The sequence below is a fragment of the Dasypus novemcinctus genome, chromosome 30 (assembly GCF_030445035.2).
Source record: "Dasypus novemcinctus isolate mDasNov1 chromosome 30, mDasNov1.1.hap2, whole genome shotgun sequence".
In the NCBI taxonomy this organism is placed as follows: domain Eukaryota; kingdom Metazoa; phylum Chordata; class Mammalia; order Cingulata; family Dasypodidae; genus Dasypus; species Dasypus novemcinctus.
Genome location: NC_080702.1, coordinates 44776712 through 44788315, shown reverse-complemented (window position 1 = coordinate 44788315; position 11604 = coordinate 44776712). Strand labels below are relative to the sequence as shown.

The 11604-nt window shown below is 39.2% G+C and overlaps 1 pseudogene; it reads right to left on the bottom strand.

The window, feature by feature from the left end:
- Positions 1–4419: 4419 nt before the first annotated feature.
- Positions 4420–9330, bottom strand: LOC131276863 (vomeronasal type-2 receptor 116-like; annotated as a pseudogene).
- Positions 9331–11604: the final 2274 nt, after the last annotated feature.

Genomic DNA, 11604 nt, shown 5'->3' with positions numbered 1-11604 from the left:
TAATTTCATGAACATGACCTAACAATTTTCATTGCTTCAAAGATTTTGTACATATAATGCTAATTTACTTAATGGGTAATTTATAAAATATGGGAGATTACACTCAAGCTAAACAAAATTGAAACCATTATAGTTTATGCAGTTCTTTTTTTTACAGGAAGCTAAAATTCCTTTTATTTGTTTATGTTCTGAAACTGAATAATTTTTAAAAAGCATACTGACTATCAGGTTCCAATACACATTATAATCACATAATTCAGGAAAGAACTCTCCATAGCTTTTATGGACTTTTCTTTACTTACTGAAATTTGGCAACAGAACCACTAACCACTCCTTTTAAGGCTGTTAAAAGATTTAAACTGGGAAATTGCAGGGTAAACAGATTGATTCTTAATTCTATCTGCCACACCTAGTCCCACCCTCAAAGCTCTTGCAAAGAGAAGGCTCTTACACAATAGTTTCTATAATCAGAATTCTATATGACTTTTCTGTCCTGCTTAGTCTAATTTGGTTTCCAGGAACATTTATTCACATATATATCTGCATATTTAATTTTTAGCAATTTGAATCGATCTCTTTTAAGAATTTTCATTTGCTAATTTGATATTATCATCCTGATGTATGAAGACATACACTGAGCAAATGGGCAGACTCAAATAGAGTTAGACACAGAAACACAACTCATTGATGTTACCTATAATGTGCATTATTTTATATACTGTTTAGCTTAATTTGGGTTCCAGAAAAATATATTACTTATAGAACTGCATACTTAATTTTTGACAATTTGAACAGATAGGCAGACATGAATAGTTTGACACAAAAACATGACTTAGCTACTGAAAACTTTTATTTTTACAAAATAAGTGACTGCAAAACATTTTAAAGATTCTTGAAACGTTTTCTTATTTTGCATAAGAATTTTGTTTCTTAACTAATGGTTTGTAACCAAAATATTCCCAAAGTTTTAACATAATTCTTTTTTGTTTTAGAACTTTATATTTTACTTTGAATTTAGCAGTGTTTTGGATAAGCAACAAGATTATTTTATGTATATTTACTGAGGCAATTGCAGTCTCAGGGAGACTGGTTTTTCTCATCAATTGCCATTCTTAGGAACACCTACAGTCAATGCAGGAGACTTTTTTTCCCCTAGTCCTGGGAGGTAATAAAAATCCAGTGGTCATTCAACCCTGAGAGCTAAGAATTTCACCAGGCAGTGATTTAGTTCACACCGGGAATCATGAGAGAAAGCAGGGTTACTAATACCAGTAGGACAGGAGACAGGGATGTCCCAGCTTTTCCCTGGACTATAGAGGCAGAAGCTGTTATGAAATAACCATAAGAAAAGGCAAGGGGTGAGGCAATACTTGAAGTAACTAAAAATCAAGGTAAGGTTAATTTAGAATTTACAGTTACAATAATATTTTCAGACTAAATTCACCCAGTTATAATTTCTGCTATTATTTTTCTGCTGTTTTATAATATAAATGCATCTATAAATGATCTTACTCTTAGTTACAGTTTTCATTATGTTTTAACCTTAAGGCAAATTGGATACTTTTATTAATTAAGCTACAAGAATTTTATTAGTAACAATTTTGTGAAGTTCTGCCTTTTCCTAGTACCAGAACAAATTCTCATTTGTTTGTTATGCATTTAATTCAGAAGCAAGAGTGTATTGGCAATTAAAGATTCATTTTTAGCCTAGCTTTTTACCGTGAATTCTTAGGTTCCAGCAACTGACAAAAGTCAAACGCAGATTTTTAAAGTAGAGTTTCATTCCCTGTTTTTCTTCTTTCTCTGTAGTTTCAAAACTCTGAAGTTTCTAGCCAGTCTATTAAAAAAAGGCCATCAAGTGTTTAGAGGTCTATTGTTTCAAGTGATAGCCTCTTTTCTTCAGACAAATTTAGAGTTTTAAAACATTTCAAAGTATTTCTATAGTCTCACAGAGAGATTAAGAGAAGTAGAAGAACCTGGGCAGAATGCAAATGTACTTTGGCCTTTGACATCCTAGGGAGGTAACTTTATGGCATTCATTTTGATGCTGCTTTTCACCTCCTTCACCTCTCCCCCCTCCAGGCAGTATGGTGCACAGCAATCAAATAGGAATGTGGGTTATGAATATAAGATGTGGACTCATTGGAAAGGGGAAAGCCACTCCCCCCTTTCCAGCTTTCTGCCAAAATGGGCAGACAGAACCTACTCAAATTTGGCACCCCTTCTGGGGACCCAGCCTCCCTGACTGGAGTAGCCCCAACAAACCTTGGTGTATGGTGCAGACACAGATGGCCTGGCAAAGGGGCAGAACAGAGACAAGGCAACAGAGCATGTGTAAACATCCAGCCTCCACAGTTTTGCCCCATAATCTAATTCACCCCCTTGCCAATGGCAAGGGAGGGTTCTAGCTCAATTAAATTCCACCTCTTTACATAACCATACAACTCCAACACCAGCATTGAACTGACACAAACAGAAGCACAAAGGTCACTAAACTTTCCCACATTTTTCAGCATGGCTGCCCCCACAGCCATCACAAACTTTAGAGAGAACACTTAACATTAACATCTGGTATAAAGTGAATTCATTCCCAATTTAGCACCATAACAAAAGATTCCACCTAGACTTTTGTCACTGTTTAACTTTACACCCAGACCAAACTTCACTAGTAAAGTCTATCCATTTTCCTGTAACCAAGTTTTCAAAATCCAGACCAATTTCCAGGACGTTAAGATTTGAACCTATAAACAACCCTCCCTATTATAATCAACCTTCCACTCCTTCAGTGGATATAAGACCTGTACCGGATTCTAACATGCAGTTAGACAAATTCAAAACAGCAGGCTTTTTCCCAGTTTTTCTCCTTTTTCCATGACTAGAGAGAACAGCCTCTCCCCACTTTTCTGGGACTACTGGGGTTCTTTTGGGAGGTGATCAGCCTCTCTCCCTAGCAATTAAAGCTAGGTTTCTATAGACTGTGATTCCCTGGGAAGTCTTACCTTCTTCCATGTTTGGAGTTCTTTTTCATTCCCAGAATCTTTCTCTTCAGACCTTCCATTGCCCTGGATTTTTGTTGGGAAGATTCTGGTGGAGCCCACATCTTTTCTGGATTATATGTAATCCTGGGACACCCAGATTTGGGGTTCACCCAAGTCCTCTGGCTTTCTTGGGGATTTGGAAGGGGCAGCAAAATGCTACCATCTCTGACCTTCATTTGAAATTCTGGACGAGTTCCCAGAAATGTAGAAGTTGAGAGAGGTTCAATTATTTGCATATAGAAAGGCTAGGACTCAGGAATGATTTTGAAAAGGAAAAATGATTTATTGATGACTGACCTGAATTGGGAGCTTTCTGTTTCAAACCCGAGACTTGAACAAGATTTTTGAGTTCCTTTTATACAGGGTAAGAGCTACATCGTTCTTTGTTTCAATGCTCAATAGGTTTGAATTAGCATATATCTTCCTCATCCCAGGTAAGCTTTTAGCATGGACTTTATACATTCTAGATAAGCTTTAAGCACATTTGGTTTGCATTTTCCTTGAATATTTAAAGTTTATAGATTTTGCATTGCTAAAGTGTTTCTCTAGGCCTGGAGTTGTTGCCATGGTCACCAAAGGCAGGTCTGCAGCCTCTTACCATCTCACTGCCACAAGTCAGGACACAGACAACTTAGGTTACTTATGAAGGGATGAACAGCCTCCCACCCATAGGCCACATCAATATAGTCTTGCTGGTAAGAAATCTTAAGCGCATGAGATATAAACCATCTGTTAGTTGGAGATTGTATAAATCTGCTGTAGTTTTGGATTATGTATAGAGTACTGTTCTCTAATTTGACATTGCTACTTAAATGATAAGCATGCAACAAGCCTTTTGAGGTGTGAAGCAGTAAGAAACCACCTAATCTGCCTTTGTTGCTTTAAAAAACAAAAAAGGGAAATGTTGTGGGAAACTGGCTTACCTATTTGTTGCTTCCTGTTATTGTAGATGATGTTGCAACTGCTTCCTGTTACTGTAAATGTTACATTTGCTTCCTGCTATTGTAGAAGATGTTGCAAGGTGCTTTCTGTAGCAAACAGCTGCTCTTTAGCTTTCAAATAAATATGATATGGAAACTAAGGTTGAGGCTCTCAGTTTCAGAAGCTGGGAAACCCCCTGTTCCCATCTTTGTTTCCCCTTTTGTGTCTTTCTGTGCTTTTATTTCTTCAGTTCTGTGTCAACTTCCCTTCATGCAGACCTATTGCTGAGCTGATCTCAGCAGATGAGAGATATGTTCCTGAATACTTTTAGAGAATGTAGGAAAGTTATGTGTTAATTGAAAGTAAATTACATTGTGTTTTTATCTAATACCTGAATGCAAGCATGGACTAGACTTTCATTAGTCCCTGTATTTGTTATAAGAAACATATGAGTTAAAATTTAAGAAGACTTATTGCCCCTAGGATGTGTTTTATATTGTAATACAAGGTGAGTGTTCCTATCTGGCCTTAACAAAATAATACAACACTTTGGGGCAAAGATGCAGCCTAGTAAACCAGCACTGGAAGCCAAGATGGAGAAGATCTTGACAGCTGCATTACCTTCCCCTTGGTGAAGTGATAACAGGGAGAAAAGTGACCCAAGCCCTGCAGAACACCAACATGCTGAAGGTCAAGAATTTGGCTTCATTAAAGGTGTCAGGCAGGTTCCTGGCCATGAAAGCTACAATGAAGCTCACAAAGGTCAAGCAGCCCAGGTATCCCAGGACACAGTAGAAGGCAGTGGTTGAACCCTTATTACACTCAATGATGCTATAACCAGGTTCACAGTGTGCATCTTTATCAATGAATGGGGGAGAAGTTCCCAGCCTGATTTCACAGAGTGTCATCTGGATCAGGGAGTAAATGCAAATAACAAATTTAGGTGCTCCTGACACCAAACACTGTCTCATCTTTCTCCCTGGAGCAGTGACTTTGAGGGCCAGAAGCCCTGTGATTGTTTTGGCCAATACAGTGGACAAAGCTACAGTAAACACAATTCCAAATGTGATTTGTTGGATGATGCAGACCAACAAGCAAATTTATTCCAGTTGTACCATGTTCTCTTAGACCTTTGACAAGGAAGTTGTTTAATTTTTGCTATTATGGGGGAGGTTTTGTGCTTCTTTCTATAATTTTATTATGAATTTCTTGGTGACTAATTAGTCTGAACACTAGTTCATATGTGCATAGCATATTTCAAGATGTTTTTGTGGGAAGAGCTTATGCACAAGCCAGACCCTTTTTATTACAGTATTTTCTATATGTTTTGTGCTTTTTAGAAAGCACTTTATAGATGCTACATGTGGCTAGATCTATTTTAAATATTTTATCCAACTTTGAAGTTCCCTTCCATATCTAATTTGGCAAGCAATGTTTATGTTGTTTGTTTTTGAATAATGAATGTTAATACATAATAAATGCTGAATTTTATCAAATGTTTTCCTGAATTTTTGGAAATGATGCTTTCTCATTTTCAGGGTGATCAGGTACTGAATTATTTTGTATAAAGCAAACTTCACCACAATGGTTTCTTTATAAAAATAAAGCTGGATTTGAACTGCAGCTTTTCTTTTAAGGAAATGTGAGTTTATCCTCAAGAGAAAAAGTGGTCTGTAAATTTACTTCTTGCAACAATGGTTTCAGGCTTTGGTACCAATGTTAAACTATTCTCATAAAATTAAATGTGTAGTTTTTACAGATTTTCCTCTATCTGGAAAAGTTTCCTAACATCTGGAAGATTTTGAGTAAATAAGTTTCTTTTTTCTCTGTAAACTTGGTTGCATTTTCCAATGAAATGTAGGTCACCAAAAATGTTTTGAGATGATATCTCATTTTAATCTATGGTTTAATATACTAACTACATATGAATTTTTAAAGATTTTCCATTTTTCTTGAAACAGTTGTGCTGACTTTTATTTTTCTTGGAATTTGTGAATTTCATTTAAATGTTCAAATGTATAGGCATGAAGATTTTTATACTCTCCTTTTATGATTTAAAATTTCTGTACATATTTACCACTTTTAAGACCTTTCATTATTTATTATGCAACTTTTCTTAATTCATTATTCTGACATTTTATTAGTTTTGTCTTTCATTAGATTTAGCTTCAAGTTTTTTATCATCTCATGTTCATCTTTTATTATATTGTTACTAAATATTTTCTTTTATTTTCTTCATGTTTACTTTACTGTTCTTATTTTAGTTTTTGATACTTATAACCAGCTATTTTACATTTAAATATTCATACTAATAATACACACACATATATATAATTTATGTTTATACATTATTCTTAAGGATAGCTTTAGCCCCATCACATAAGACTTGTAATGTGTTATTTTCAATGTAAATGTTTTAAAAATCCTATTATGCTATTTACTTTAAACCATGGGTTGTTTAATGTTGGAAACTGAGGCACAGTGGCCTCTCAAGGAAAGACATGCTGTCTTCATGCTGGTGCTGTCTCCATGGCTATGCTTGCAACCTAAGGAATGTGGTCATTAAGAGTTCCCAGCAAATGGGTTGAAGCTGTTAAAGGCTGAAAGACAAGATGAGCTCATACCTTTTGTAGTGAATGGAACATTTAGGCTTTGTACCTTGAGATAAGATTTTTTAAAATTCCTTAGACTGTGGGTAATACTGATAGTTAATACATGTTGCCACTTGTAAACAATAAAGTTGTCTGAATAGCTTGAGGCTTCAATGCTCTCAGAACCCCTGATCCCAATCTCTCTTTGTCTTTCATTCCCGATACCCTTTGGGTCCATCAACTCCAACAACTGGCACCCAACATGGGGCCCAAAGTAGTGACTGTAGCAGAGATTCTTCCATGGTCATATTGGAAATAGGGAAACAGGAAACCTTCCTGAAAGGTTGAGACATCCAACATAGGGTGACCTGGGTCAGAAAATAAGGGTAAGAATTTTAATCAATTTTGTTTCCACTAGCATCAGGGTATGGGAAATCAACTGGGATGTCTGGAAGAATATTCACAGGTACTGAAAACTCTTTTAAAAACTGTTGGAGTCACAGTGAATACTGCATATTTACTTGAACTTTTTACTTTAGTACAAAAACACTGCTACTCGTTTCAGCCAGAAGGAAAGAATCTTTTAAATCTTAAACAGTGGAAACAGGTAATGAGTGTGCTACATAGAGCATATCAAAAGGGAGAAACTATACCATTATCTGTGTGAGCTTTCTGCCAGCAAATTGCTGCCACCTTAGATCCTTTACAATCAGACACTTTACTCTATATTAATAATATAATTGTTCCCAACTCCATTCCTCAAAAACCTTTAATACCCTCTTTATTGCACAGATCTCAACAAGGGGATCCGGAGGCCATACAATTATTATCAGCTTTTATATTATCACCAACTCCATCAGATGCTAATAATCCTCAGGGAGGTGTTGAGTTCCATCTTGAACTAATACCTTTTAAACTATTGAAAGGTCTAAAACAGGCAAAATTACTGAATAAAGTCCTTGTTAGTGAAATCAGGCTTGTAAGAAAGCTCTCTGTTAAAGTGTTAACTAAAATGAGGAAACTATTCTGGCAGCAACACTGCAAACCCCCTGCTGTCTACATGACAATGTAGCTATGGGTTAGTGGGGGTTAATAGAGTTAAGCCACTGGAAAAAGAGAAAAACGTGGCAACAATGGTATTCTGTTTCCATGCTAATTCTGATTGGGCTTATTTAACCAAGACAATAAAATTAGTACAAAATTTTTATCAAGGTGTTGAAAGGAATTTTCAGTTTTAAATCTATAGTTTACTCCGGAATTTCAAGTCTCAGTATAGTCTTGCAGAGTAGTAATCCAAAAATGTGTGTTAACGGTCTGTCTAAACTGCTAAATAAGAACTTAACAACCTTTATGCTGCTCAAGTTATCTTAACTTGAGGTGAGGAGCCACCGCTTCTCTAGACAGGGGGCTCAGGGTGGGGAGGCGCAGGCATGAGAGGATGCACAGTGACTTGAAGGACAACTGCCAAGACAAGGCGGATGGCACAGGTCTACTTTATTGAGGAAGTACAAGCAGTTTTATAGAGTATGAAGAGAGGGGATTGGTGGAGGGTGATTGGGTTCTGATAGGCTAGATTAGCTGTTGTTACCTTATAAGGGCATAGAAGCAGAACTCGTCTACTAGGCTGGTCAGTAGTTAGTAGGGAGAGCTTAAATTTGAGAGGGCTGAGCTGGATAGCTCACTGATAGGTGGAAGAGAGCAGGCGTGTCTTTACGAGGTAGGAGGCCCTGAGATTGGCCCAGACGGAGGTGGTGTGAGGGGGCTTGTGTGAGTTTCCCCTGCGGGGAAGTGTAGGTGCATACTTCATCCTGAGGGGCCAACCAAGGGAGGCATATTTCGTGCCTCAGACCTCAGAGGTGGCCAGTTCTGAGAGCCAAACTTTTGCATGCTTGCCCTCATTTACTGATTGCTGATAACTGATAACAATGTTTCCAAGCACAAGCTTGCATGTTACAGGCAACATGGATTCCAAAAGAAATCTTTAAAAGTACAATCTAAGGTGTGATATAACAGAGGACTTAAAAGCAGTTATACCAATAAAGTAAGAATTATGAGTCCATTGTAAACTGTATGTTCCTGTTAATGTGTTGTAATCATTTTGTGTTGCAGCCAGTTCTGAGAGCCAAACTTTTGCATGCTTGCCCTCAATTCCCCCTTTGTTTTCTTTTAAGGCTAGGGTGGAGATAGCCAGAACTCGCTGGTTCTGCTTTAACACGGTTAGGGAGGTAAAGACACGTCTGAACACTATGAGAAGAATAACAGCTATTAGGAAAAGGATACCATAGAAAATGAGATTGGCAGGGTTGAAAAATTGGGTGAACTTATTGAGTAGCTGACTGAGGAGGCTAATAGTAAATTCGGGGACAACGAGGTCATTAAAGGTTTCTATGTCATGCTGCAGAGAGAGGGTATAATTCCAAAAGGATTGGTTATAGGATTGGCAACACTGCCAAAGGCTATAAGTAAGAGAGCGTCTGGGGGGGGGGAGTAAGAGAAACAGTGAGAGTTATCGATGTGGATATGAAGGTGGGGTTGCATGGTAGCTGTAGAGAGCAGTTGCTTAGGATGAGTTGGGGGAAAACAAGGCTCTGCGGGGAAAGGGAAAGGAGTCCAGGAGGATGACGGACTGCCGCCCAGACCTCCATGGCCTGGCCTGTAGAGGCGAGCGAGAGCATAGCAAGCAGCAGGGCAATGAGGTTAGGGGGCTTCATTGGGCCGGTGGCTCTGGCTCTCCTATACAGGTGGATCAGGGCGGTGATGTCTGGAGCTTCATCCGACATGTTGAGGTGTTGTATCTGGTGTTGGAGAGCTCACATCTGCCGGCGGTCCCTCCAGGATGGCTTCCATGGACCCTGACTGGGTCAGTTTGGTCTCTCCAGTTGCTGGGCGGACATTCCTTCCAGGGATCCAGATGGGCTGTGGGACGTTATCTGGAAAAATACAAGTAAACCCTCGTCCTTGGGTTAGAAGGGGGCTGGGTCCCTGCCAGTTGTTGGATTCTGGGTTCTTCCAATACGAGGGGAAGAGGAGTAGATATTATAGAGGGCCCCCAATGCTTATGCATTGGCGAGAGGCCATTCTTGTCAAATGTCATCAAATTTAAGTGTATTAGACATGAAGTTAATAGTTCATCTGGTGTAGCTTGGGGCTGTATACCCCTCTCTTTTTCAATGAGAACCTTTAAGTGATGGTGCGTATTTTCTACTATGGCTTGACCTTGTGGATTGTATGGGATGCCAAAATGGTGTGTGATGTTGTACATTCTGATAAAATTTTGGAACTCTCTGCTAGTATAGGCAGGGCCGTTGTCTGTTATTAGGTCCCAAGGCACTCCCATGAACAGGATGGCTTGTCGCAGTGCCTTTATGCAGTGCCTAGCCTTTTCACTGGCCAAAGCTGCCGCATAAGTTAAATGAGAATAAGTATCTATGATGACATGTACATATTTTAGCCTAGCAAATGTTGGGATGTGGGTGACATCCATTTGCCAGCGTGCGTTGGGCTTCAGGCCTCGGGGGTTAGCCCCTTGAGGTTGTAGGGGTCCCAATGGTAAGAATGGTGCGCAGGTTTTGCAAAGGCGCACTAGGTGTTTGCATGTGTCTAAAGGTATGTCAGGGAGTAAGTGCTTTAAGGACACAGCTGAAAAATGAAAGTGCACATGCAGATTTTTTGCCTGACTGATGGGATCAATGGTCAATTGTTGCATTAGGAGTGCCGAGACTAAAGAGTCAACCAAATGGTTTCCTTCTGCTATAGCTCCTGGAAGTGAGGTATGATTTCTAACATGGCTGATATACCAGGGGTGATGTCTATGCTCCAGGGCCTTTTTTAGGTCAACCAGGGCTGCATCTAGAGGTGAGTCTGTGGGGAAGAAGGTGCAGTACGCTATGGTTTTACAAACCTGGCAGGCATACTGGCTGTCTGAAAATATGTTAAGTGGTTCCTGACTAAATGTTTGAAGGGTTGCTATGATTGCATGTAGCTCACCCCTCTGGACTGAATTAGTTAACTTATAGGCCTGATATGAGGGTGTGCATTTGTTGGTTGTATATGCTACAAAGTCAAATCCACGTTTGGATGCATCAGTGAATACTACTGTGGCACGAGGAATAGGCGCTCCAGAAGGGAATGCATGGTTTTGTTCCATTAACTTTATGCCTGTAAGGCCTTGCAACAACTTGCTTGAAGGGTAATGTGTGTCAAAGTCCCCAGTATACTGTTCCTTGAGCACTTGCATGCTATAGTTCTCCTGCAAGAGTGTGGTAGTTTGTTCTTTATTTAATGGCCATATAATTCGTGCAGGTTCTACATTGTACCTTTGCCTACACAAAGTGACAAGGTCTGATGCCAAGGATATAAAGGCCTGTATTAGTGGCAGGAGCTTTGGAATGCGAGATTTAGACAAATGCACCCAAAGAAGAGGCCCATTTTGCCATAACACTCCCATTGGGGTGCCTAGGGTTTTGAGGACTAGAGCTAAGATTGGTTCCTCAGGGTTATATCTATTGATAACTGCTTTCGACAAAGCCTGGGACACATTTTCTATGGCTTGTTTGGCAGCTGGGGTGATTTTAATCTTTTTATGAATTATATTGGAAGGGTGTCCAGGTGTTTTAAGCAGCTGGAAAAGGGGGTCAAGGTCTTGTGTAGTGATAGGGATGGAGGTTCTAATCCAATTGATATGCCCGCAAAGCTGTTGCAGCTCGGTAAGAGTGAGAGCTTCCGGAGTCTCGAGTTGGGGTGATATGGGGTTTATATGGGAGGTTATTCGGTATCCAAGAAATGTGAATGGGGCTACCTTTTGTACCTTTTCTTCTGTGATCGTTAAGTTTATTTGTTGGAGGTTTAATTTTAATTGGTTTAGCCCTTTGATTAGCATTTCTTCTTCACTGTGAGCGATGAGGATGTCATCCATATAGTGGATGATGTAATATGAGGATCTAAGAGGTTCAATGGCCTGATTGACATAATTTTGGCACATTGCTGGACTGTTTCTCATACCTTGCGGTAACACGGCCCATTGATATCTAGCATTAGCCCCTTGATGATTGGGC